At 43.9% G+C, this 27,633-nt stretch overlaps 1 protein-coding gene across 1 annotated transcript in view; it reads right to left on the bottom strand.

Annotated features, from left to right (window-relative positions):
• Positions 1-27,633, bottom strand: part of PLCXD1 (phosphatidylinositol specific phospholipase C X domain containing 1) — a 168,885-nt gene that overhangs the window by 86,350 nt on the left and 54,902 nt on the right. The window lies entirely within an intron of this gene.

The following is a 27,633-nucleotide window of genomic DNA, read 5'->3' as shown; positions in this document are numbered from 1 at the left end:
ATCTTACTGAGTTTTCTATGGTAAGGATGACATACTTTTTGTGAGAAGAGATTACTTTGAGTTTAAAACTTCATTGGAAGTAGAAAAAGGAAAGACAACGAATATTTTATTTTCCTTGATCTCTAAATGCACATTTTAAACTTGAAAGACAAGATAACTTTCTGTAGTTGGGGATTCACCTGAGAATGTATATGTTATTACCACCAGCACTAGGATATAATCAAAAACAGGAGAGGCTGAATCAAAAATCACTAGGACTAATCAGAAGAGAGGCAAGATGGCCGACTGACCTCGATTAGAGTTGCTGCAGCTCCTCACCCTTTGCACTCTGTTAGAAATGCTGTTGTAGCAGGGCGCTGAAACCACCTTCTTTTTCCAGTATGCATACCCCTCGGTATGTTATGAGGTTATGAGGTTTCTGGGCATCGGGACTCCGCTGAAAATCAGGTTGCTGGCTGCTGTTCTTCACTTGCTGACCCGGTACGCACGCTGCTCTTCTGTTGTGCCTCCGGGGTGCTACCGATGCTCAGAGTGGATCATGGCCCGAAGTCAGAAAAGGTGGATAAGGCGGCCAAAGGGGTACAGAAAGAAACTCTAAATACATCTGTAGACGCGGGGGGGGGGGCCGCAGAGCTCCCAGCGCTCTCAGCACTAAAGCTACCAACACTGCCCCTGTGTCAGCGCGGGGGGAAATTTAGTGCGGCGGGAGGCCCAGCAAGAAGGGCTGATGGCAGCTTGAAGGATGGGGGAGCAGCTTGAGCGACTCCGCTTCGGGCTGCAGCGGCGGACGCGGAAAGGACGCTGAGGAAATCAACAGTGGTTGAGGCATTTTCTATGTCCTCGCCCGCTGCCCCCACAGCCATGAACAAAAAAACAAAGGAGAACACTCCCGGCTCAATGGTTGCAGTAGCCGCAGAGAATGGGGAGATTACTCAGCCCAGTTTGGGATTAGGGCTGCAGGCGCAACCTGGATTGGAGTAGGATTCACAGGTGGATCAGGATTCGGATCTGGATCAGCACACCGAAACCTTGCAGGTAGATCGTGTGGATCCATCAGAATTAATTGAGCCTCCACAACTGGAACTCTCTTGGTTGAAGGTCAGCGAGTTGCTAGTTAATGCGGGGGCCACACCGGAAAGTGAAAGCTCAATGGAATTGGCAGGGTCACTGTGGGCTCAAGATAAGAACTGGGCCGAGACTGATGGAAGAAACCGTAATGACAAAATCAACACTACTGTCACTGAGGGGGCACGCCTTGGCGCACCTGTTGATAACGCTCTAGACAGTGACTCCAAACTAAGGCCACAGTTCCCTATGATATCAACGCACGGTTTCCCCGAGGGGGATACATTTTATTCGCTCAACGATGATTCTGATTCACCGGCCCTCAGAGACTCCAACACTTCCGATGATACGGACTGCGGAGAATCTTCCACTATGCAAAAAGCCCATCACAGTAATCCAACCTCTCAAAGGTGAAGAATAAGATCCAAAGCAAGCCCGGCAAAAACGGATATGGTTACTGTGCGAAATCTGGAATGGGACTACTTTGCTACAAGTATGGTCTATGAGAACGATGGGCAAGTGGCAGCAGGTGGCTCAGCGATACCTCCCAGTCCCTCTGCACCCCCCTCACTGGATTTAGTCTACTCAACCCTATAACAAATGCAGGGTGAGGCTAGAGGGAAAAGCAGACGTTCGCTTCAAGCAACAAAGAAATTACAGGCTTCCATCCGTAAAGCAAATATGTTATGTACCGAGATGGCCGAAAGGGTTACCCATTTGGAGGATAGAACAGTCGCTTTGAAGGAAGCGGTTGATAAACTACAGGAGTCTAAAGGGCAGCAGGAAAAACAGGCAATGGACATGTGCTGGAAACTCAAGGATTTCGAGAATCGGCAGTGGAGAAACAATGTCCGATTACTTGGGTTTGCCGAAAACTCAGAAGGGGGAAACATAATTCCCTTTGTTGTATCCTTGCTCAAAGGAGCATTTCCGGAATTGGCAGAGTGGAATTGGGGCATGGAGGTACAGCGGGCCCACCGCTTTCCAATGATGCAGAAGAGGAACCACTCAGCTAAGCAAAAAGAGCGCCCTAGAGCAATTCTGATATACATTGGGAATTTTCTGCTTCGGCAAGCCATAATAGATACGGCAAGACCAGACACTAAACGGTCCTTTGACGGACATACCTTTTTCGCACATCCAGATTTTTGCCACGCCACAGTGGAGCGTAGGTGGAGCCTTTGACAATTGATAACTGCATTTCAGGGTCTGCAAGGCTTATCTGTTATACCCAGCTCGTCATAAGGTCATTATTAATGGGCGGGTGTATGTTCTACTCAGAAGTCAAAGCCCAAGAGTTTATAACAGAGCTGAAGGAGGCAAAAGGGAGGGGGGACATCGCTTGATATCATTTGCTAAATGCAAGGGTGGTTTAACGGCAGAACAATTGATTATTAGATAACACTTTTGTATATCGCTTTATGTCACTATCTGTTTTGCATGGTGTGGGTTCCAATCAGGTTTTTTTGTGGCATATTTGGGTATGGAGGGAGAGGAGCTTGCTGTAACGGTTGCCACACATAGGTCATGTCTGACCTATATGCCTATATGGGATGTAGGGGGGGGGGGGTGAATGGTCTGGCTCGGGGGGGTGTTTGGAGGGGGTAGGTTACAGCACAGCACAACACATGAGGAAACAGGGTTTTAAAGATCCTAGGAAGCATAGAGGATGTTTTTTTCCTAGAAAAAAAGAGCAAGTTAGGGCGGCATCAAAGGTGAGGAAAAGGAGTAATCTTTTGCCTAAGGAAAGTTACTCAAAATTACTTTATGAATCCTATAAATCTTAGAATTGTTACAATTAATATCTGTGGACTTAATGACCAAGCCAAGCGACATAGGGCGGCCATTATCTTGAAAACCATGCGAGCCGACATTTTATGTGTCCAAGAGACTCATATAGAGGGTTCCAGAGGAGGGGTCCTTGAACAACTTGGGTTCAGGTTATTGGTGGCCACTAAGCAAGGTACGAAGACTAGAGGGGTCGACATCCTCACCGGGATGAATGACATAATGGTTAAAAGGAAGCCATCAGATAGGTGGGGTCGGTGGGTAGTATTGAAATGAGTGTTTGCCGGGGAGTCCTTCACTGTGTGTTCGGTGTATGGCACTACTGCTGATGATCCAGAGGTATTTGAGTACTTAGATATTAATATGTGGCCTACCCCGCTATTAATATGTGGTGACCTAAATATTAATTGGTGGCCTGTGGAGTAGTGCTGGAGATATATACTCAGGTCGGAAAAAGAAGGTCTTTGAGGTGCTTACTAATATGGTTAGGAATCATGGACTCACAGACTTATAGAATAACTTAAACTACAAAGTTGCCGGCAGTACGTTTTTATCCGCCATACACAAGGCGGTTTATAGACTCGATTTTTTTGGATCACATTCTTTAGTGCACCGGGCTAAAATAGAGAAGTACCCTATGATACTATCTGATCACAACCCCCTAGCCCTCACTTTGGTTTTCATTAATGGTGTGCGGGGTGAGCAGACTTGGACTTTTGAAAGGGGGCTTTTGACAGACTCAGAATAAGTTCTCCATATGAAGGGATGGATTTAAGATTTACTGGGACATAAATAGATATAGTGCTAGTGCCGGTGCTGTGTGGGATGCTTTTAAAGCAGAGGAGACATTTAGTTTTAGCCATTCACAGCAGAAGAGGGAGGCGCACCAGGTGGAAGTGCTCTGTAAAACTTTAGCTAGAATCGAGGAGGAGCTGGATATAGCGTTGAACGCCGGTTCATCAACTGACAACATTTTGCTCAGGGTCGCCTGGGCCAAGGCAGAAATTGGGGACCGCGCAGCCGCAAAGGCAGTGGAGCTTTTCTTAGCTAAGAAAGAATACTGCCATGAATTCAGTGAACGGGTTGGACAAATGCTGGCAGTCAGACTCAGACAAAGGAGTGTTGTGAGTGAGATAAATGAGATTATAGATGAATGCGGAAATTTAGTTACGGACCCACCCGGGATTCAGGATGTGTTTTTGCAGTTTTACCAACGATTATATGATGTGGGACCACAGGCGCAGCAGAATTTAACTCAGGGTTATCTCAAAAGTATACCATTGATGAGTATTGCTCACGAGGATAGTATTAAACTTGAGGCTACCTTGACACAAGACGAGATCTATTGTGCCCTGAAGAATCTTCCCTCAGGAAGGACCGATGGACCTGACCAGATCCCTCTGTAGTTTTATAAAAAAAATTGGGAAGAAATCGGATTTGTTCTGGTTGACACGATATGCCTTGCACAATCCGGGGGCTCGGTCCCCGATTCCTGGGCAGGAGACGATATTATAATATTTTTAAAAAAAGGGTAAACCATCTCAGGAACCCGGATCATACCGGCCAATTACTCTAATAAACAGCAACATAAAGATTCTGTCAAAAGGTCTCCCGACCAGATTAAACACTATTATAAGGAAAATAATTCAGCCGCATCAACACGGGTTTATCCCGGAGAGAGGGACTACCCAGCTTATGCGCCGGGTAATAACTTATTTGATGCAGCAGAAGTTTCAGGGGACCCTATGGCTCTGCTGCTCCTGGACACAGAGAAAGCCTTCGAAGGAGTCTCCTGGGACTATCTATGGGAGGCAATGAAATGGTTTGGTATCGGGCAGGGTTTAATTAAAGCCATCCATACTATGTACAATGCACCAACTGCTCGTCTTAGAATTAACGGGAAACGCACTGCACCTTTTGTGATTAAACAGGGCACTAGGAAGGGGCCTTGCTCACCCCTCCTATTTGCGATTTACATTGACCCCTTAATCCAGCCGCTGGACGCCTGCCGGGAAATTGAGCCTATCATTTATCACGAGGTAACTACAAAAGTCCTCGCATATGCGGATGACGTTGCCTTAGTTACCCCCAACCCTTTAACAGCAATAGCGGCAGTTGAGGAGATAGCATCCTTTTTTGGTGGGATTTCTGGATATGCCTTAAATAAACAGAAGACCCAGATTGTTGTGAACGGGGAGATCAGCCTTTCCGACCTGCGAATGACAGACTCAGCGGTGTATCTTGGGATCACTATAACCCCAGATCTGAACAATCTGGTGGCTGTAAATATCGATCCTGTAATTCGGAAGGCCAATACAGATTTTGATAAATTCCATAACCTGCACATGTTACTGGTTGGCTGTTGTAATGTGATTAAAATAGTATTATTACCAAAAATATTGTATCTGTTTAGGTCAATACCTCTTGAATTTGGAAATAAGTAGTTTACCGCACTGGATAACTTGGTTACCCGATTCGTCTGGGCTCATGGTAAAACAAGGTGGGCCCTACGATTTATGACCCTGACTCCTGCTAGAGGGGGCTGGTAGGTCACAGACTTCAAACAAAACTACGGGGCTGCGGCTCTTCAATATATGTGCAGGATGCTCGGTGGGAGAGCCGAAGACCCCAGCACTGAAGATAAGATTCCAGATGCATATAGGCTATTGGTGGGGGAAGACGCAGGAAACTGTTTTATGAAATTCAGCGAGCCTAGCTGCTTCAAGAGAACTACATTTAAAACCATGCAGGCAGCCTTTAAAATCTGGGCTGCCTTCAAGAGGAAGACAGGCCTTGGGAGGATGAATTTCTATACCCAACTGTTTGGCAATCCCACGCTGCCAGAAATCTTTTCGGACCCAACAATGGCGGAGTGGGCGAGGTGTGGCCTTCTGAAAGTCGGGGATCCATTGGGCTCTGATGAAATTTATCAATTTAAGGACATTCAGTGGTATTGGCACTAGGAATTCCTTTAAATATCTTCAGCTTAGAAGTTTTCTAAGTAAAAAGGTGGGTGGGTTTAATGGATTTGGTAAGGTGAAAGCCATAGATGTAATAAGAAGCGGGGATGGCTGCACTATTAAAGGAATATATACTGAACTTATGGCACTCAAACCTGATGATCTCGAAAAGCATGGTAAAAAATGGGAAGGTAGGCCGATTCGGATAATTTTTTTCAGTCTCTAGAGTTGGGGCAGACAGTTTTGTGCTCTGCTGGGCTTCAGGCCAACATTATAAGACAGTTTTTTCTTTATATTATACCCCGGCAAAGATTTTACAATGGGGGGCAGGAGGAAACTAGGTGTCCACGGTGCGATTCTCCCACTGCTGATCTAGCCCATATGTTTTCTACTTGCCCCGTCTTGACTTGTTGAAATCCTCTATTACGATATTTTTTTAATCTACCCTGCTTCTTAAAGTTAAGCTAACCCCAGCTCTACTGCTCCTCGGGGTTGACAATAGCCAGGGACAAACTATGTCTTACCGTTTTTTTTTCCTTGCTATGGCAGTTTTACGAATGTGTTTTGCCTCAGCCTGGCTTGATCAAGAAGCCCCAACATTTCATCTATGGCTAGCCCGGCTTCTCTCTGTATTTAATCTCGAGAGGGGGATATATGAAAGGAAGAGCAAGAGAGGGAAATCCCTCGGCAGACGTATATGGGCACCTATTTATAGCCGGAAGGAATCACAGGTCTATACTGGGCCATAGTTTATTGTAATAGAATGGCAGCTATTTGTAGCTGAGATGCATCCCAGTTGTTTGTCTGCCTACCTGCATTTTCTCCTTTTTTGGATTTTTGCTGGAAATTCTTTTCTTTTTTTCTCTTTTTCCTTTTGTTGTGTTTTTTTTCCTCAACAAAGATAATCCTTAGCCTATGTTTCTCTTTTGTAAACGTCTCGAAATGAAATGTTTGTAAAATCTGATATAATTATTCCTCATATGTAACTGTAATTAATATATGCAGTGCTGTATATAAATTGAAAATGTAATAAAAATAAATATTTTTTTTTAAAAAGGAATAAATCAGAAGAGCAAGTGCTCAATACTTACTTAGATACATGTGTGAATAATTTGCCATTTCTAACACTCAACTGTAGTGCCTAAATTAAAAGAAATGAATACAGAAAAACAGACATAGAAGACCTCAGATGTTTTAGCACATCCTGAGGAGGCTCTATTTCAAAGTTAAACTCCTGCCCAATAACCTGTAGCCTATATAAATACTGATTTTAGCTCAATCAACATTTTGTGAGGAGCCTGAAAAAAACAACTCAAAGACTTCTATACTACACTAACTAAGTTGATTACATTTCATAGAAGAATGCCATATAAGTAAGGAAACACAATGTTTATAACTGGTGCACGTGTTAATGTGCAGAGGCAAGGTATAAAAGCACCAGCATCCTTGAGAAACCTAAATATATATTATGACCACAGGAATTTATTGTGATGTAAATTATGGGACAAAACAGCTAGATTTGACTGTATGAAATTATTTTTAAATAATCCAAGACCAGTGATGTAAATTTAAAATTACGGGAAATTGTCGGAGAAAACTCTCTCCTAAAAAAATTAAAAAATAAAAAGATGGTGGGGAAAACAGGGATTATTCAGTGAAGTAAGCTACACAGGTATAAATGACTGTCAGATCTTGTATAAGTACACCCGAATTGAAGGGAAAAGGAATATGCTACTTACCAGTATGCATCTGTTCTTGGCATAGAGGGCTGCAGAGTGGTACATTATGAATAGATCGCCATCTGGTGTTGGGCTCGGATGATTGCACTTTGTTTTTCTCTTGGAGAGTCTTTTGTATGTTGGTGACTCCTCCCTTAGTTGGTAGTGCGCATGGGCATCGGCTCCATCCTTAGATTGTTTTGCCATAGTAGGGTTAGATGGAGTAGTATAGTAGAATACAGATAAGAGTGCCCATGTAAGTGTATCTAAATAAGATAATGTTGGAACAGACACAGGTTTCCGGGGAGGCTGGGAGGGCATGTACCACTCTGCAGCCCTCTATGCCAAGAACAGATGCATACTGGTAAGTAGCATATTCCGTTCGAGGCATATGGGCTGCAGATGGTACATTATGAATAGACTATACAGCAGTTCTCTCCCTAGCGGTGGTCGCCCGTGTCTGTTGCAACTGTCTGAAACAATGTTTTTAATACTGCTTGTCCCACTCTAGCTTGTTGTGTTGCGTGCACATCAACACAATAGTGTTTTGTGAAAGTGTGCGGTGTAACCCAGGTAGCCGCTTTGCATATGTCATCTAGTGGAATGTTTCCCAGAAATGCCATAGATGCTCCTAGTTTACGTGTAGAGTGAGCTCTAGGAGGAACAGTTAATGTTCTCTTTGCCTTTAAGTAGCATATTTGAATGCATTTTACAATCCATCTGGCAATGCCCGCTTTGGAGATGGGATTGCCTTTATGTGTGGGAGAAAACGCAACAAATAGCTGTTTTGTCTTTCTGAAAGTTTGTGTTCTCTCTCTATAGTACAATATGGCCCTCCTAACATCCAGTGTATGTAGGGCTCTTTCCGCTACTGTTTGTGGTTTTGGAAAGAAAACCGGTAATTCCACTGACTGATTGATGTGGAATGCTGAGATAACCTTTGGTAAGAATTTTGGGTTTGTTCTAAGAACCACTTTATTTTGGTGTAGCTGCATAAATGGTTCTTGAATCGTAAAAGCCTGCAGTTCACTTACTCTTCTAAGTGACGTGATAGCTATGAGGAAGGCCACCTTCCATGTGAGGAATTGTATTTCACATCTATGCATAGGTTCAAAGGGTGGCCCCATTAGTCTGGTAAGCACTATGTTGAGATTCCAGACTGGGGAAGGTGGTCTTCTTGGTGGAATGACTCTTTTGAGTCCTTCCATGAAAGCTTTAATTGCTGGTCCTTTAAACAGTGACAGGTGTTGCCTGTTTTGTAGGTACGCCGCTATGGCTGCTAGATGAACCCTAATAGAGGTATATGCTAGATTACATTGCTGTAAGTGTAATAAATAGCAAATGATTTGTTTAGTGGATGCGTCCAGAGGGTTGATGTGCTTACTGTTACAGTGTATAGCAAACCTCTTCCATTTTGCTGCATAGCATGCTCTGGTGGTAGGACGTCTTGCCTGTTTAATGATTTCCATGCATTCTGGTGGTAAATCTAAATACCCAAACTCTATGACCTCAGGAGCCAGATCGCTAGGTTCAGTTGTTTGGGATCTGGGTGCATTATTTCTCCATGGTTCTGTGTAAGATGCATGGGTAATAACCTTAGCTTTTGATGTGGTACTTGTGAGAGTTGTAGCAGCGTGGTGAACCACGGCTGTCTTGCCCACGTGGGTGCCACTAGTATCATTGTCATTGAGTGTTGCTGCAGTTTCCTCACCAGTAATGGAATTAGTGGTAGAGGAGGGAACGCGTAGGCAAATTTGTTGGACCAATTTATCCACAGTGCATTGCCCTGGGACCTTTGGTGTGGGTACCTGGATGCGAATTGTTTGCATTTTGCGTTCTGATGATTTGCAAACAGATCTATCTCTGGTTGCCCCCATTTTTGGAAGAATGGCTGTAGTATTTGGTCGTGCAGTTCCCATTCGTGAACTTGTTCTGACTGTCTGCTTAGGATGTCTGCTATTTGATTTTGAATTCCTGGTAGGTGTTCCGCTAACAGGTAGATTTTTTGAGGAATGGCCCATCTCCATATGTCCTGTGCTAGTTTGGACAGTTGGAGAGAGTGTGTCCCCCCCTGTTTTTGAATATAATACATTGCAGTCATGTTGTCTGTTCTGATCAGGACTGCCTTGTTTGTTATTTGCATTTGGAAAGCTTTTAGTGCTAGAAATATTGCTAATAGTTCCAGGTAGTTGATGTGCAGTTTCTTTTGCTGCGCACTCCACTTCCCCTGTACTGTGTATTTGTCCATATGCGCTCCCCATCCGGAGAGCGATGCGTCCGCTGTTATTATTACTTGTGGAATTGGCTCTAGGAACGACCGTCCTTTGGAAATGTTTTCTGTGTTCCACCACTTCAGAGAGCGATACGTCCGGTCGTTTACCAACACCAGATCTGTAATCTGACCTTGAGCCTGATTCCACTGTGTCGCTAGACACTCTTGTAGTGGGCGCATTTGTAGTCTGGCATGTGGTATTAGCAGTATGCAAGAGGACATCATGCCTAATAGTTGCATAAACACTCGTGCTGGTAGTGAGTGTTTTGGTTGAAATCTTTGTATTAACCCGACCATTGTCTGTACTCTGATTGGGTTGGGGTATGCTATTGCCTTTTCTGTGTCTACTGTAGCCCCCAGGTATTGCTGGATCTGGTTTGGTTGCAGGTGTGATTTTTTGTAGTTCACCGTAAACCCTAGGTGGTGCAGCAGTTGAATTGTCTTCTGTGTGTTGTGAAGACATTCCTCCTTTGATTTGGCCTTTATTAGCCAATCGTCCAAGTATGGGAAGACATGTATTTGTTGTCTTCTTAGGTGTGCTGCCACCACAGCTAGGCATTTTGTGAAAACTCTCGGTGCTGTTGTGACACCGAACGGAAGGACCTTGAACTGGTAGTGTTGTCCTTCTAACACAAACCTTAGGTATTTTCTGTGGGCTTTGTGAATTGGGATATGAAAGTAAGCGTCTTTTAGATCCAGTGTAGAAAGAAAGTCCCCTTTCTTCAGTAAAGGGAGTACTTGTTGGAGCGTGACCATGTGGAAGTGTTCCGAATTTATGTAAGCATTGAGAGGTCTGAGGTCTAATATTGGTCGTAGGGACCCGTCCTTTTTGGGGATCAGGAAGTATAGAGAGTATACTCCTGTTCCTTGTTGATCCTTTGGGACCTTCTCTATTGCATGCTTTTGTAGAAGTGCTAGCACTTCTTCTCTTAACAATGTCAGATGATCCTGACTCATTGGACGCTGTTTGGGGGGGATGTTTGGTGGGGTAGCTGTGAGTTCTAGGCAATAACCATGTTGGATAATTTGTCTCACCCACTTGTCTGACGTGATGTTTTCCCAGACAGGTAGGAACTGTGATAGACGTCCCCCGACCGGTGTTATGTGGTCTGGGGGGAGATCTATGAAGTCACTGTTTTGGTGTTGAGGCGTTGCGGTTGTTATTATTTCCGCGGCCTCTACCCTTATTGTTGTTACCTCTGTAATTACCTCTTGAATTACCTCTGGGTGATGTTGGTGTGAAAGATGTGGATTGCTGATTTGTTCCTGTGTTTTTTGAGCCCCCTCTATAGGTGGATCTACGAAAGGAACCTCTGTGCGTTGGCGGTTGCAATGCTCCCATTGACTTAGCCGTTTCCGTATCTTTCTTCATCTTTTCTAATGTCTCGTCTGTACTTGAACCAAACAATGTCTTCTGATCAAATGGTCTGTTCAGTAGGGCTGTTTGAACTTCTTGTTTGAATCCTGAGATTCTAAGCCACGCGTGCCTTCTTAGCATGACACTAGTGTTAATAGACCTTGCTGCAGTGTCTGCTGCGTCTAATGCACACTTAATGGAAGTATTGGTTATTATTTTACCTTCCTGTATTAATTGGTCTGCTTTCTTCTGATGTTCTTTTGGAAGATGTGTGAGAAGTTTTTCTAACTCATCATAATGTGCCCTGTCGTAACGTGCGAGTAGTGCTTGTGTATTAGCTATACGCCAGCTATTCGCTGCCTGTGATGCTACTCTTTTGCCTGATGCATCTATTAACTTCGACTCTTTATCTGGTGGCGGAGCCTCTCCTGTAGATAATGAGTTTGCTCTTTTACGAGCGTTTGAGACCACCAGCGAGTCTAGAGGTACATGCCCTCTAATAAATATTGGGTCCTTTGGAGCCGCTTTGTATTTCTTATCGATTCTTGGGTTTAACACCCTGGCTCTCACTGGGTTTTCGAATATTTCTTCTGTGTGAGTGAGAAGACCCTTTAGCATAGGAAGAGTACCTGATGTTCTCTGTGCACTAGGTAGAGTCTCTAACAAGAAATCCTCTATCTGAGGTTCTGTGTGCATATCTAGTTTGTGATATTTTTCTGCCCTATTAATGAGCTGCACAAAACCTGTGTTATCATCAGGTGGTGAAGGCTTTGAGGGGTATAGCTCTGGGTCGTTGTCCTCATCTGACCCTACATCGTAATTTTCCCATGGATCTTCCTCATCTTGGATAGATTCGTCATCCCCTTGAGGTTCTCCCTCCCCTATATCACTGTCTACATCTGATTGAGGTGTAGCTGGTCTTGGTGTGGAGGGTGTAGGAATATGTGGCCTATTGTGAGGAATAGGAGAAGAGGGTGTGTCTCTAGGACGAGGAGAAGCAGGAGGAGTTATGTTCGTCCCCATTGTTCTCTTTTTTGAAGGAAGAGGTTTATCTTCTGACTGTTCACTCTTTCTCTTCTTCGTGACCACTTTCCCAGTCTGTGGGTCAATAAACAAGATCTTTTGTTTGGGATCTGTTTGTTGCTCTTGAATCGGTACCGAGGGTCCTGGTTCCGAGAGCTGTTTTTGTTTTCGATCTTCAGATCTTTCTGTTTTCGACACCGAATGTCTGCTCGATTCCGACTTTTTGGGTATCGAGTGTCTTTTGGGCGATACATCATATTTCTTTTTCGACATGGAATGTTTCGATACCGAGCTCTCCTTTGTATGCAGCCTCGGTGTCGAAGTCGATGACGCCCTTTTCTCGGATCCGACATGGTGGGATTCCGAGTGTTTCGGTTTCAGTTTCGGTTTCGTTGCCGGGCCCGAAGGCGGGGCGTCGGAAACTTTTTTCAGCGGTTTGACCGGGCCCGAGGGCGGGGTCGTTACCGCACGGGGTCGGTTTTTCGGTAAGGGGACGTCGTCACTCACGGTTTGTTGCTCGAAGAGTTCTTCAACCTCCGACTGGTCCCCTTCCGACCCCGACTGGTCCTCTTCTTCCTCGATTTGTTCGTCTCCGAACAGCTCCGGGATTGCCTCCGCCTGCATTCTGGAAGCCTCGTGTCTTCGGGCTCGACGATTTCTAATCGTTAGCTTGGAGGAGAATGCTGCGCAGGCTTCGCAGTCCCTGGATTCGTGTTCAGGCGATAGACAGAGGTTGCACACCTCGTGTAGGTCCTTGTGTGGGAACTTAGCACCACACGATGGACATTTTTTGAATGGAGTCCTTTCCATGGACTCCGGGCTTGACTGCGTCGAGAAAGGTCTCCTGTTCTTCGACGTAGATCCAAGTTTTTCTCTTCTATTTTGAATTTGTAACGCGTCGGAATGGAAAAGAACGCGTTCGCTAACAATACCGTCGAATTGGAAAGGGAATACGCGCCGAAAAATCACTTTCTTCTGAAGTTGATCTGGAGCGTCTCGATCTTCATCCGAACCCGATGGCGGAAAAAAACAATCTAAGGATGGAGCCGATGCCCATGCGCACTACCAACTAAGGGAGGAGTCACCAACATACAAAAGACTCTCCAAGAGAAAAACAAAGTGCAATCATCCGAGCCCAACACCAGATGGCGATCTATTCATAATGTACCATCTGCAGCCCATATGCCTCGAACAGTACATTATAAAAGGTTTTTTTTTTTAACAAATTTTATTGACAGATCGCAAACATATCGCAGAGCTCTGTATCCCAGAGGTATCTGCCTGTCAAATGTGTGCAAGAATAACATCTCAATCCACCTTGTCTTTTTCCAGAGGTAACAAGAGAACATAATCAATGTAATGAACAGCCTAATTGATCAAATACTGGCAAAGCTGTGCTAAAACAGGCAAAGAACAGAGAGGTTCTGTGACGGAAATCAACTATATTGGACTATTAATTATGGAACTTAAGTTTGCCCTGAGCTAATGAAGGGTATACTCAGACGTGAGTCCCTTGCACACTTTGCCACCGGATTCAAGCAAGCCGGGCTAAAGACGGCTGGAATGCCAGAAACCGGTCCTCGGAAGCTTGTTTCCGGTCTAGGGAAGACATGGCTTGGCAGTTCGGGCTGTACTGTTCCCATGAGGCACAGGGTCAGACTGATTTGCATATAGCCATGTCTGAACTGGGGTGGCAGAGTGGGCTAAAGAACGGTGATGGATTATACCCAGATCTTTTGACTGGGTGAGAGTGTTTGATTGATTCAGATGCTCCGTCCATCACCACCCCCTTTTGTACTGCTTTTGGCCGCCATAAGTGTGGCAGGGTATACTCAGACGTGAGTCCCTTGCTCACTTTGCCACTGGATTCAAGCAAGCCGGGCTGAAGACGGCTGGAATGCCAGAAACCGGTCCTCGGAAGCTTGTTTCCGGTCCAGGGAAGACATGGCTTGGCAGTTCGGGCTGTACTGTTCCCTTGAGGCAAAGGGTCAGACTGATTTGCATATAGCCATGTCTGAACTGGGGTAGCAGAGTGGGCTAAAGAACTGTGATGGATTATACCCAGATCTTTTGACTGGGTGAGAGTGTTTGATTGATTCAGATGCTCCGTCCATCACCACCCCCTTTTGTACTACTGAGCTAATGAAGACTGTTATAGATACCAGTCCTGATTCATACCATGTACATTTGACTGAACCATCTTGATTTCAGTTGATTGAGTGTTACTGATCTTTTAACAGAAAAATAGGATGATCAAAGAGCAACTGCCATGCCCCGTACATAGGCCAAAGGGGAGTCAAGGGCTACTGGGCCACAACTACAGGGTTGAGGTTTCTTGCCTCTGGTGTCCTAGGTTCCACCCTACACGGAGCTGCACATTAGACCAAGTACATTTCTACTGCATTTGACTCATGGCAGTAGGGGTGAGCAATTTAAGGCATCCAGGTTGTTTAGGGAGTTGTGAGACCTGGTTCAGGGTGGTGGTGGAGGGGGGGGGGGGGGGGCACTGGGCAAGGAGGAGCGATTTGGGGAGTGTTGGAGCAGAATGACAGCAAGAGCCCCCATCTGACATCCTCTTCAATGAGTAAAGTTTCTGAGCGAGCAGTAGACCTTTTTCTGGGGTCAGGACGCCAGAAGTCAGAGGTGGCAGTGACAACAAGGACAGCTGGGGTCTTGAGAGCAGTAGCAAGGTCAGCTTTGGTGCAACCATTGATAGCAGAGGCAAAAATCTCAGCCTACACTCCGCCTTGCGCACAACTTCTGGTTGGCGATACATGCCGCCTCTGGCACAACGTCTGTCTAGGATTCCTGCATGGAACCACTTTCCCAGTGAGATTGCTAGCCGCGCTTCAGTCCTTATCACATGTACAGCTAATAGCCTTCAGCTTCTGTTAGACTGCTTCGATGAATTTATGGTTAGTCTGAGCCTGAAAACGAATTTTACAAAACCATATACTATGGTGCTAAGGCTAAAAATTGTTACAACCAAAACATATTCGATCAATGGACACCGCAATGGGAATACCAATAAATGTTGCTATCTAGCTAGACAGCAAAATGAACAGGGATCCATTGATGAGTGCCAACATACAGCACTTTAATAGAATAGGGCATATCATTGATGCTTTTTCTTGGCCCCTTGATCGTACCCACGTCAAATCCATAATGGACCTTTACAAAGCCAAATATGTTCTGAGTGTCATTTGGCTATGAGGTTTGGGTCTAGAAGCCTTGTCACCCTATCCAAGTTGCCAAAAGTAAATTCTTTAGGAGGATTCTAAGGATCCCCCAAGGTGTACCTTTTGAGACTGTACATGAGGAATTGAGTGCAGGGTTTATTTCTGATCATATAGAGATCTCCCCCTTAAGATTGTGGTTTTCTGTCTGGTTGATAAATGATCTAGAATTCAATAGGAACAAGGAACTATCCCAGAAATCCTCTAATCTGGACAGGTATCTCCCATCTTAAAGAAACCAACGGCCTACCCCTCGGATCTAAATAACTACTGCCCAATTTCAAACATCCCTATCCTAGCAAAACTCTTAGAAAAATGTGTTAACACACAGCTTAACAACGACAACAACGACATAGATCAATTCAATCTACTGAACCAATACCAATCCGGTTTCCGGGCAGGGCACAGTAGTGAAACAGCCAGAACCCACATAATTGATGACTCACTAAAAATCCTTGATCAAAACGAAGCCTGTCTTGCTGGCCTTTGACACCGTCAAACATAACAACCTGCTAGATCTCCTAAAGCAAAGAATGGGACCATCTGGATCAGTTCTAAATTGGTACAGCTCCTTCCTGCACAATAGATCCCAAAGAGTCAAGGTTAATCAATCTCTGTCTAAGCCCGTCCCAGTCACTTTAGGAGTCCCACAAGGATCTTCCCTCTCGTCAACACTTTTCAACCCATTTATGGAACCACTCACCAAAATTCTCAGCTCCGCAAAGGTCCACTATCACATGTATGCAGACGGCACACAAATATTTTTAAAAATCCACTCACCAGAGGACATCAAATCTTTCAACCTAACTCTACAGAAAACCCAGACCTGGCTGGCCGAAAACCATCTGAAGGTAAACACTCTTAAAACCAAATTCCTCCTAATCGCTCCCCCTAAGCAATCAACCATCATTCAAGACTGGATGAAACACCTGACAGCACTCAACTGCCAACCCCTCATCATCGACTCAGCAAAATCATTGGAAGTTACTCTTGAAAAAATACATGCAGAAACACGTCAGCACAGCAACAAAAAAGCACATTTTCAGATAAACACCTTGAGAAGACTCAAGCCCTTCCTTCCCGCAAATCACTTCAAACTGGCGTTTCAAGCTCTAGTAATCCCAAGAGTGGAATACGTGAGTGCTTCTCTTTGCGGTCTCCCCAGATCAACCACTGCCCCCTTAGAGCCTCAATCAACACAGCAGCGAGACTCAACAACGGCTCTAAAAGAAACTCTCACATCTCCCCTGACCTTAGAGCCCTCAACTGGCTACCTTTCGAAGCCAGGATCCATCTAAAAATTGCATGTTTGACTTACAAGGCCATACATAACTCCAAGTTACCTAGCACAGAAACTAGTACTCTCCTGTGGCAAGAGATCGTCCAGGAGCTCCAATAACCTTCTACTGAAACCACAATGTTTCACCAAAAAGAAAACTTATAACCGGGCCTTCTCTGGCATGGCGCCCAGATCTGGAATGAACTGCCCACTAAAATCAGACTCAATCCCTCTTGTCTCTTTCAAAAAAGAAGTGAAATCTATTCTCTTATTAAAATTCACATGAGCTCTGTATATAATTTGTATTACCATTGGGGGCGAGTTTGAACTGTATATAATGTGTATTACCATTGTGTGCGACATTGAACTGTTTGTTTCTTATATATTCCTGTAAAGAGCTCTGATACCCGCAATGAGTCTTGTCTGCGCTCTATAAATCCTTCATAATAAATAAATAAATAAATAAAAAGATTGCCTGGGTCTGGACTATTGCCATCTTATCCCCTGGCTGCATTATATAAAGGTATTTCGGGTGACCTTGGTAGACCAGAACAAATCTCGGTAGAACAAATCTCCAAATCAGATGGGTCAAAGAGGCGCTTCGTGCCAATGTGCATGAAAAAAAGGGCTGAACGTATGCGGTCTTAAGGTTTGTGTACCCATTATGCTATTGTGAAATCTTCGTGTAAAACAGATTTGTACATAGCGCTTGATATGCCAGTTTGCACAGGTGACTTTTGTCCTACTTTTGCTTGAATTCTTTCCCCCAGATTATAGCTAGTTGGCATAACCTGAGCCCCTAGTTTGCACGTATGAAATGGCTGCTGCACTGGACACTTTACACATTGTTTTTATCTGCCCTAAATTTACACCATAAATTCATACATCCCAGCCTTCTGCCAATTAATTTTATGCAAGTAAGGTCTGCTCTTTTGCATTTTCAACTTTTAGCTAGTCAGTATCAGTCAGTAAAACTTTATTAGTCCATTATGACCATAAACCTATAGCAGCGATAAAACTAAAGTTAAAAACATGAAACAAAAATGCAATCAATATGATAAGATACAATAAAAACAATTTGGGTCTGACAATTTACCAGTATCCTTTTAGCTCTGCTTGTCAAATAGCCGGATTAGTTGTCACAAAATAGCAGAAAAGGATGCAACAAAATAGTTAAAGGCTAGCAAATTGCAAGTGTCCTAATGTCTCATCTGGTCCTAAGAGAGTGACAATTAAGGGCAATAGTGGCGTGGCACACAGATTCAGAACTCAGGCACTGCTAGAGTTTCAGGCTTTGAATAGCTGATCTACATTTTGGGACGTAGAAATTTGGTTCTGGGAGCAGTATAAAAGCTACAGAAAAATGTAAAGTGCATGGGGGATTGCTGGTCAATATTGTCACAGGGACGGCAGGGAAGGGGAACCAATTACCCTGCTGGGGATAAGCAGCCAGGAAGTGAATATCGCACAACCCTAAAGCGTGTCAAATAAAATCTATGCTCCTGGTTAGTAATCCAAACTAAATAGGATTCAACACTCTCGGGTGAGATAATCTCCATGTGGTAGCATACAGTGTCCATCACCTGGAACTTGTTAGTCCTTTTTAGATTGCGGTTTGTTTGAAAAAGGAAGCGGGTCAAGGTCTTTGTATTACTATTGATCCCGCTAGGAGAATGAAAAAGATGTGGAATGCCTAGATCTTGGAAAGATTTTCTGATGTATACTAACCAAGCGATGTTATTTCCATGGTCTAAATTAATACAATCATCTAGAACGAGGCAGGAGAAGCTAGTAAATGGGGAACTCCAGATTTTAACCCATAATAGGAGTGGTGCCAGTTTGATCAGGTCTTCGATGTATGGGATACCTCAATGTAGGTGATAATGTTGGCAGTGCTTTTAGGGACTGGCAGCAGTCTGGAGAGAAATTTGTTTTCAGCTGCTTGTAAGCGGCCCTAATTTGTGTACCCCCCCCCAAAATCCCTCTCCACAGGTAAGCAGGGAGAGACATTTTGCTTTGTAAAGGGAGATGAGATCTTTGATTTTGCTTATATTTAATCTGAAAATTGCCTCAGCTGCACTATCCATTTGATAGCAGAGCTTTGTCCCATTTAAAATTAGCATCCAGCAAGATCCCTAAGTAGTTATAATTTGATACTTTGGTAATAGCAGTGTCATCCTTAGTTAACCAGTGTGAATGAGTATTTCTGTAGCCATAGGTCATAATAAATGATTTTTTTATTGTTGACCCTCAACTTCAGGTTCACCATAAAATAATTAAAAGAATCCAGCAAGAGATGTAGCCCGTTAGCAGTACACAACAATAGCACAACATTGTCAGCATATAGGAGTACGGAAACAGGCCGATCAACTATCCAAGGCAAGTCCTTTCCCTTGTACTGTAGGGTAGAATCAAGAGAGTTAATGTAAAAAAGATAAAGGAAGGGGGGCTAAGATGCACCCCTGCCTGACCCTCTTGTCAACCTTGCAGGAGGACATACACTCCCATCAGGGCCAAATCGCATCAGGGCTAAAGTGTTGCAGTGTAGGCGCTCGATTTGTTCAATCAGAGATGGCTGCTGCACTGGACACTTTAAATACTGTTTTTATCTTCCCTAAATGTACTCATTTATGCCATACGTTTCTTACATTCCCTCCTTCTGCCAATGAATGTTATGCAAGTGAGGTGTGCTCTATTGTATCTTCAACTTTTAGCTAGTCAGAATGTCTATTTTTATTTATCGTGGTTTTTAGCGGGAGGTGTTTCACTCTTCTTCATGAATTGTGATGTATTGTTTTAAGGTGATTTTATTGAACTGTTTACTTTTAAGATTTACTATGCTAAATCAAATAAAGTAATTTTTAACTTGACTAAGAGGAAAGTTTTTAAGACGTTATAAAAAAGGTACCAAGTACAAAGCGAACAATTAAGGGGAAAGGTTATTTGTATCTTAGCAGATAGTTCACCCATTCAACATATTTGTGTGGTTAGATCACAACACAGGGTCTGTACTTGCCGAAAAAAGAGAGCCAAAACCTATCAATCTTATTGTACTACAAAAAATGGCCAGTAGACCCTATCAAACGTCTTTTCGGCATTGGAGCATCCCAGCTAGTATCTTACGTTCCTCTACCATGTCAAAAACAGGGATGGCTACATTGATATGCGACGTGGTGTCCCTTGCTGGGATAACCCCATGCTGCATAGGATCAACAAGATCAGTTATCAGGGATGCTTGGTGTGTTAAGATCCTCATATAAATTCTTGAATCACAATTAATATGGAGAATGGGTATGGATCTATAAGAACCACAGAGCTTAGGTTCCTTTTTTCGGTGTGTGTGTGTGTGGGGGGGGGGGGGGGGGTGGGGGGGGGGGGGGAGGTGGGAATTACTGCGCTGTTTCTCTCCAGGAACTAGGAATGCTAGCCCCTTCCTCAAAAGAGTTCAACAATCTACAAAGAAATGGTATGAAAATCTGTGAAAATGTTTTATTAACTTTTAAGGTATGGAATGTGGTCCAGCAGCCTTCCCATGGGATAGATACAAAATATTCATTCTCAGCTCAAGTAAACTAATAGGGGAATTTAATACTCCCTTTTGCTGATTGGGGAACCGCTTAAGATAGACTAAACTAAAGAAAATATCTACTTGCTGCAGCTCAGGCACTCCTCCTGTGATAAGGGTGAATAGACAGAATAAAAAACTTTAATTGTTTATTTACCAATCACCTCATACCCAGCCATATCCATATTAAAGTCACTATTAAACTCATTCTCTTACAATTCTATTAAACTTTTATTTTGGTCACTAAGACCATAAAAGCACGTATCAAAAAGCACAATAAAATATATACAGTTTCTTTATATATAAAACACAACCGAGAGAATTATTTCTGCATTGCAATCTAGCCGGTTTACTTTCAAAGGACCCCAATACCCATGATGAAGATGCAGCATTCGATTATCCAATGGCCAAGTCCTTGAACGATTTTACAATGCTTTACTGTCATCTTGATTAAAAAAAGCACTTTTCAAAATTCATTACAGTACAAATGGTTGTGAGAAATACTTAAGTTAAAAACGTCCTCTGCATGTGCCACATAGAATTTAGAAAACGGGATACGGCGAAGACAATTGAGGCGTGAGACTCATATTTTAGTACTCTATATGCCTCTACGCATTCCACAAAGCCCAAATTCTTACAGAGTTGAATGAGCCAACACAGGTGAGATAACGCATAAGTAGGAAAAAAGAAAAGGAAGTGTAGCTCAGTTTCTTCCTTATAATTACAGGCAGAACATCCACCAGTATGAGTTTTGGACCATTTGCTTATTTTGGCATGGAGAGGCAAAGTCCCTAATCTAAGCTGCATGTACAATTTCCTAGCCAAGGTTGGTTGGATGTCATCCAGGAAAAGTTCCAGTTTGTATTAATCTTCTATCAATAGAAACGTTGCTGTTAATCGGCCACAAGAGGGATTTTCCTGAATTAAACAGAGCCTATAGGAACTATAGGTTCTTACCAATTGCAACCTTGAGGTTAAGGAAAATGACTACTCAGGTGATTTCCATAGGTTCATTTTGCCCAACTCTATACAGAAATCCCTAATGTAATTAAACCAGTGTATGTTAGTAATACCAGGGATACTCAAGAGCTCTTTGAGCTTGGATCTGTAGGTGGACAATTCTGGGGTCACCCAGAGGCGGCGCCAAAAAGTTAGAGGTCTTAATGGGCCTAATACCCAAATCGAAGCACAAGGGGGTAAGAGGTGTGCTAAGGGGAAGACCGAATAGCTGCCTCATAAAGTTATTCTCCACTTTGTTCAGACTAGTGATTTTCGATGCCCCCACAGTTCTGCCCCATACAGTTTAGCACCCCACGGTTGAGTTTGATAGATTTCAACTATTGGCCCGCTGGTTTAAATAATGAAGATCTATATTGTTTCATGAGCCCTCCCACTGTCTGTGCTAACTTAAGGCTGGCTTTGGCCATCTGCGGGCCCTAATCTAGATGCTCGGTCAGAGTGATGCCTAAATAATCAAACACTGTCTAGGGGGATGCCATTCAAATGTGGATTAGGGTGAGATGTGTTAACAGGATTGAACATCATATATTTAATCTTAGTTGTGTTTATCTCCAGCCCCCGAGTCTTACAGAAGGTATCAAAGCAATCTAGGATGCGCTCGATTCCCATAGGTGTCTTTGAAAGTAGGAGGGTGTCATCAGCGAACATCAGCGCTGGGACCTTGCCCGATGCTAGCCTAGGGGCATCATTGTCCTTAGCTTTTCGAACTTGTTCAATAAGACCATTAACAAATAGGCAGAATAGGGTAGGCGCTAACACAAAACCCCAACGTACCCCTTTATTAACAGGAAAGTGGGGAGTAAGTTCACTAGGTTTCCCAAATCTTACTTACGTGAAATGTTCTGCGTGGAGCCTCACTAGAATGGTTAGGAGGTATGATGGAATCCCCAAGTCTCTAAGTACATCCCAGAGTTTCTATGTGGGTACAAGATCAAAAGCCGAATTCAGATCTACGAATATTAGATAGAGGCTGTCACCCTCTATTACCACCATTTCCCAGAAAAGGAGTTGGAGTCTAAATATCTGGTCGATGGTTGAGGTGTTTTTTCTGAAGCCGGCTTGGAAAGGCCTGAATATTTCCTCTTCTTCAATCCATACCTGGAGGCGATCAAGAAGAACCAGCGCAAAGAGTTTTTGGGAAACATCGATCAAACTGATCGGCCTATGGTTAGTAGGAAGAAGGGGGCTACCTTTTTTATAAATTGAGACAATTCCTGCCCCACGCCAAGTATCGGGGGATCCATGCCATTCAATTCAATTCAAAAACTTTATTCGATTATTTGTTTACAATAATCATAAAAGTACATACATGCATGATACAATAAAATACATATAAAATACGGCTAATTTATAAATACTCATGTAAGAAAGGACATATTTTTCCTCAGATATACCGATTTTAGAATAAAAACAGCAGTAAAAAAACAAATGTCCTGCGAATCAAGTCCAAATAAAAGCCTCATAGATTCAACAGTGGATACATTATATTTTTTAAAAAGTGGTTTCAAATAGATTTTACGAAGATGAAGGTAAAATGGGCAAATCAATAAAAAATGCTCCGGACATTGCTTTGAAGTCCCATCACATGGGCAAGGGGCAATAGTGTGAGTCTTAACATGCGGACACGCAACAAGCAAATGAACGGTCCCCATTCGCAGTCTTGTCAAAACATATTGGTGAGAACCAATGGTAACCATTTTAAGGTATCCTGCAAAGCCCGGTCCCAACATATTGTACTTATCATAAAAGACATGTGTAGGGTACAGAGAAGTCACAGCATTACGCTTTAGAGTACTGGCCCTCATAAAACGTATTTAAGTTCTTTCTTAGGGATGTCTATAACACCAAGTGGGTTATCACGAACATGCAATTTGAAGACATCCTTAAATACACAAATAATATAATTAAGCCAGGGGATACGGGAACATTTGTCCATGTGGAGACAATCTAGGATGATCTTCTTTGTAAACCCTGTCTGCTCCTTGACCCAAATAGATCTCCATACTAAAAGTGGTCTAAGACTTATCAAATCTGAAAGGTGTTCCAGACCAACCTCAAGGTGGATCAACTTGGTTGAGGCAGAGGGTGGTAAACAAAGAAGCTTTTTAACAAATACATTTTCCTCCACCTGGAGCATTTTGTGATTACAGTGGCCCCATACCCCTGAACCATAGAGGGCCAAAGCAACACATTTATGGCGATATAAATACAACATGTCGGATATCCGCCTAGAGCAGGGGTACTCATAGTACGGCCCGCGGGCCAGTTGCAGCCCGCCTGGACTTCACTGGCGGCCCGCGGACCTCTTTGCCATGAGAGTCATATGTACCTGTAAAGTAAACAGAGAAGATGGCCGAACGCAGGAGCAAACGTAGTGAATACGTATTTAATACGTATTCACAACGTTTGCTCCTGCGACCATCTTCTCTGTTTATGCTTGCCTCCAATTGGCCTGAGCTTCAGAGACGTCACACACGGCGCGAAGCACAGACCCTTTAAAAGTCAGCTGTAACTAGCGCTGTTACAGCTGACTTTTAAAGGACCTTTTAAGAAGCCTGTGTCCGTGGTGACGAAGTCGACGTCCTCGCAGCCCGCAACCCCGGAGAATCTTAAATTCAGCTTCACTTCACTTTAGTTGCAGCGGGCAGTACTATGGGTTATAACTGAGTTGTAAATGTATTTGCTGAAACATCCCATTTCCGGCTTGGAGGGAAGGAATGCCTGCTTCTGATGTCTAAAGGTCATACTGTCGAGGGCACTGAAATACAACCATGTGGCGGATGTATCATGGGGGGTTATCTGTAAGTAAAAAGCAAGCCCTCCTTTGCCGGATGGCTGCGCCTCACCTCGCTGGCCTCCTGACCCCTCACTAAGTCTGTTGAAGTTGTTCGCCGAGCCCAGGAGATAACCAGCACCGCGTTAATGCAAAGTCTTGTGGTGAAAGGCACGTGCTGCCGTCCACGAGCGGCCACAAATTGTATGTGCAGTTAGTTCCAGAAGTCCCGGGCGTTTGTAATGTAAAATATTTAATGTTGGCGGGAGACGAATGGCTGGATTTTCACGCCATCCCTAGGTGAAGTGAAACTCAATTTCATGATTCAGCACACTTTTGCTTTCCTCCCGCAGGTGGGGTCTGGGGAGGGGGTGAGGGGGAGGTTTGTTGACGACCCCTTTGCTTTTTCATTTCTATTTATTTCTAGTCGCAACACGAAACGAGCGCAGCAGATATGGAGCGGTTTTAAACTCTACTACACACAGTGCTTCATGAATCCTGTCCCCAGCCGCTGCTAAACCCATCCCAGCCTGCCAGAGCACGACACACACGCAGTGTTTGCATGCGATAGCGATCTATATGAACAATTGTCCTGGCAAAGAACAGGAGACACAAAATGAGGGAAAATAAAGGATGCAAAGAGAATAGAGAAGAAGCAAGGGTGAAGAGAAAACAGCTCGAGGTGGGAGGGGGAAACAGTAAAAATGAGGGAACACCAAAGGTAATTAGGGAATAGCAGAGAAAGGGAGGGAACATGATAGAGAAGAAAGGAATAAGGGAGAGAAGAAGGGATTAGGAGCGCAAGGGAGGGAACGTGAAAGAGGTGATTAGTTGAGAGAAAAGGGAACAGGAGAGAATACGAGAGGTGGATAAAGATGAAGAAGAGGGAAGAAGAGAGAACAGTGAAAAGGCAGTAGAGAGACATCCCTCAGTTGCTTGCCAGCTAGTTTTTCCCTAAATATAAATGTCAAGCCACACATACCTTCGTTATCCTCAATGTGCACTGGCTCTGCTGTTTGAGGGGCATATGTTTGTTTGTGTTTCTATGCCCGCCAATTGCCAAATGATTAGCAGACTGATATGTCCTCCAATGGCAGACAGCATTAAGAATAGGAGCATATTATGTTGTTCAATGTCTGCAGTGAGGAACATTCTATTGCCCCTGCCATATGCAGCTGAATATTAGATTAACTTCTACTCTTTTTCATGTTGAAATGTTGAAATCATCATTGAGGACAGATATGGCGTTTTTAGCGGTTAATACTCCTTTCCTCATTCCTTACATGAAAAGGACATTGACGCATTACCTTTGTTTCCCTGCAAATGCATTTTGAAAACCCTGCTACATTGCAAAACAATTGCTTTAGCTCTGCTGATGTAGAAGACGGTTATCTGAAAAGGTTTGTATTTCTGTGACTGATGTTCTGTCCCTGAAAAACAGCAAGTTTTTACCAAAATGCAAGAAGTGACTGCAAATGTTGCAGAGTGAAAATGTCTGTTGTCATGAGCCATCCAAAACTGTCTGTGGCATGATCTTTTCTAGAACAACAAACTGCATTCTTACACCCGTGTTTGCCAGAGGACCTGTTTGTTAGCATTAATGTGAGCAAGCATAGGTGATGTATGGTGAGTATTGTTTACTTGGAAGTCGTGTGTGTTGTGTCTTGTACTCAAGTTCAGGGCTTTAAGGGGGATGAAAAAAACCAAAAGGGCCTCTGAAAGGGGCGTGTCCTATGTCTTTCCATTTCTGCTTTAATGCTCCTTCTCATCCACCGCAGCGTCTTCTCGCCCCAAAGCCTCTTCTCTGTTTGAGTCTTCGCCACTTGGATTTGGCTAGCAGCAGCTCTATAACCACATCTGCCTCCATCTCCAAGACCAGCTTGATTTCCATCACCCTGTTACTGCAAATTACCATGCAATCCCTCTTAAGATTGCTATGTTATAAACATGTGCTCCATGTAGTTACAACTGCTTTGGAAATACAGCATTGTCTAGTAATGTTTTGAAACAGCAGCGATTTTTTTTTCCCCCTTCTAGCCCCGCCCCCACTGACCCCGCCCCACTGGTGCGGCCCTCGGCCACAAACCACACTTTCAATTTGGCCCCCGAGAGAAAGTTTATGAGTACCCATGGCCTAGAGCCTAGCTTAGATGTAAACTTAAAAATGCCAAAGGCACACTTGCCCATTTTAGCTCTTACATTAGTCACTTCGGGAGCCCATATGCCCCCATTATTAAAAGTGATGCCTAAGTAACAAAATTTGTCAACCACTTGTATTGATTGATCCATAACTGTAAAAGGTCTTAATTTCTTGACTTTCTTACCACAGGCCATAATAAAAGTTTTGAATTGTTAATTTTTAATTTTCTCCCTTTCATAAAATCCACAAATTTATCCATGAGTTTCTGAAGCCCGACAGGGGTTCTAGAGAGTAGGACCGTGTCGTCGGCATAAAGCAATACCGGAATAGATATGCAGTCAGCAGTCGGTGCATCAGCATTAACAGCACGTAATTCAGACTCAATGGCGGTGATAAAAAGGGAGAAAAGGAGGGGGGCAAGGACACATCCATGCCTGATACCAGAGCCTACAGGGATATTAGCCGAACACTCACCCTGTTGCCCATACCGTATCTTTGCCGATAACTTCCTATACAGTTGTGCCAGAAAGTAAATGATTTCCTGTGGGGCGCCCATATCCAGTAAAGTTGTCCACAGAAGCCCGTGGTCAACCAAGTCGAAGGCACTGGAGAGGTCCGCGAAGCAAAGGAACAGTGAGCCTTGCTTAGCGCGTGTATATTTGCCTATAATAAGGTCCAGGTTTATGCACTGTTCTATTGTGCCTAACCCCTTACGGAATCCAAACTGTGAGTCCGCAAGGACACCATTTTCTTCGACCCAGTCGTCCAAGCGACTCAATAACACCCTACTCATGATTTTGAGGGAAGCAGTAAGGAGTGAGATGGGGCGATAATTTTTTGCCTCTCCTCTCGCTCCTTTTTTATAGATAGGGATAATGATAGACCCCCCCCACACCTGTGGGGCCGAAGTCGTTGCTGCTGCATTAAACACCTTAGTCAGCAATGGGCTCCAAAGGGATACATCTGCTTTGTAAAGATCCACAGGTACCCCGTCGGGCCCGGTGCCTTCCCCCCCTTACTACACCGAATGGCTACATCCACCTCGGTGACTGTAATATTAAGGGGTAGGGGGGTGTCACCCACAGCATCCTTATCACTCCCTACATCTAATCCCTCGGGGTTAAAAATACTAGAAAAATGAGCCACCCACTGTTCCTCGCTCACCTGAGCAGACAGTACCGGGAAATCATCCTTCTGAAGAAAAGGACTATTGACCGTGGACAAGAATAACTTAGTATCCCTAAGATCCACGGCCTTAGTCAGGTTGTCCCAGGCTTCTTCCTTTAGTTCCTGTTTTCTAGCCTTCAGGTGAGTTATATAGTTCCTCCTCAGGGCCTTGACTGCTTCCCTATGCCTGGGTTTACGATTAAGAGCAGCTTTTAATTTTTGTAGGGATTTGGTACATTCCTTATTGAACCACCCACAGGAGGCCCTGGT

Source organism: Lissotriton vulgaris, chromosome 8 (assembly GCF_964263255.1).
Source record: "Lissotriton vulgaris chromosome 8, aLisVul1.2, whole genome shotgun sequence".
Classification (NCBI taxonomy): Eukaryota; Metazoa; Chordata; class Amphibia; order Caudata; family Salamandridae; genus Lissotriton; species Lissotriton vulgaris.
The sequence above is the reverse complement of the archived record's forward strand: the minus strand, read 5'-3'. Positions and strand labels throughout refer to the sequence as shown.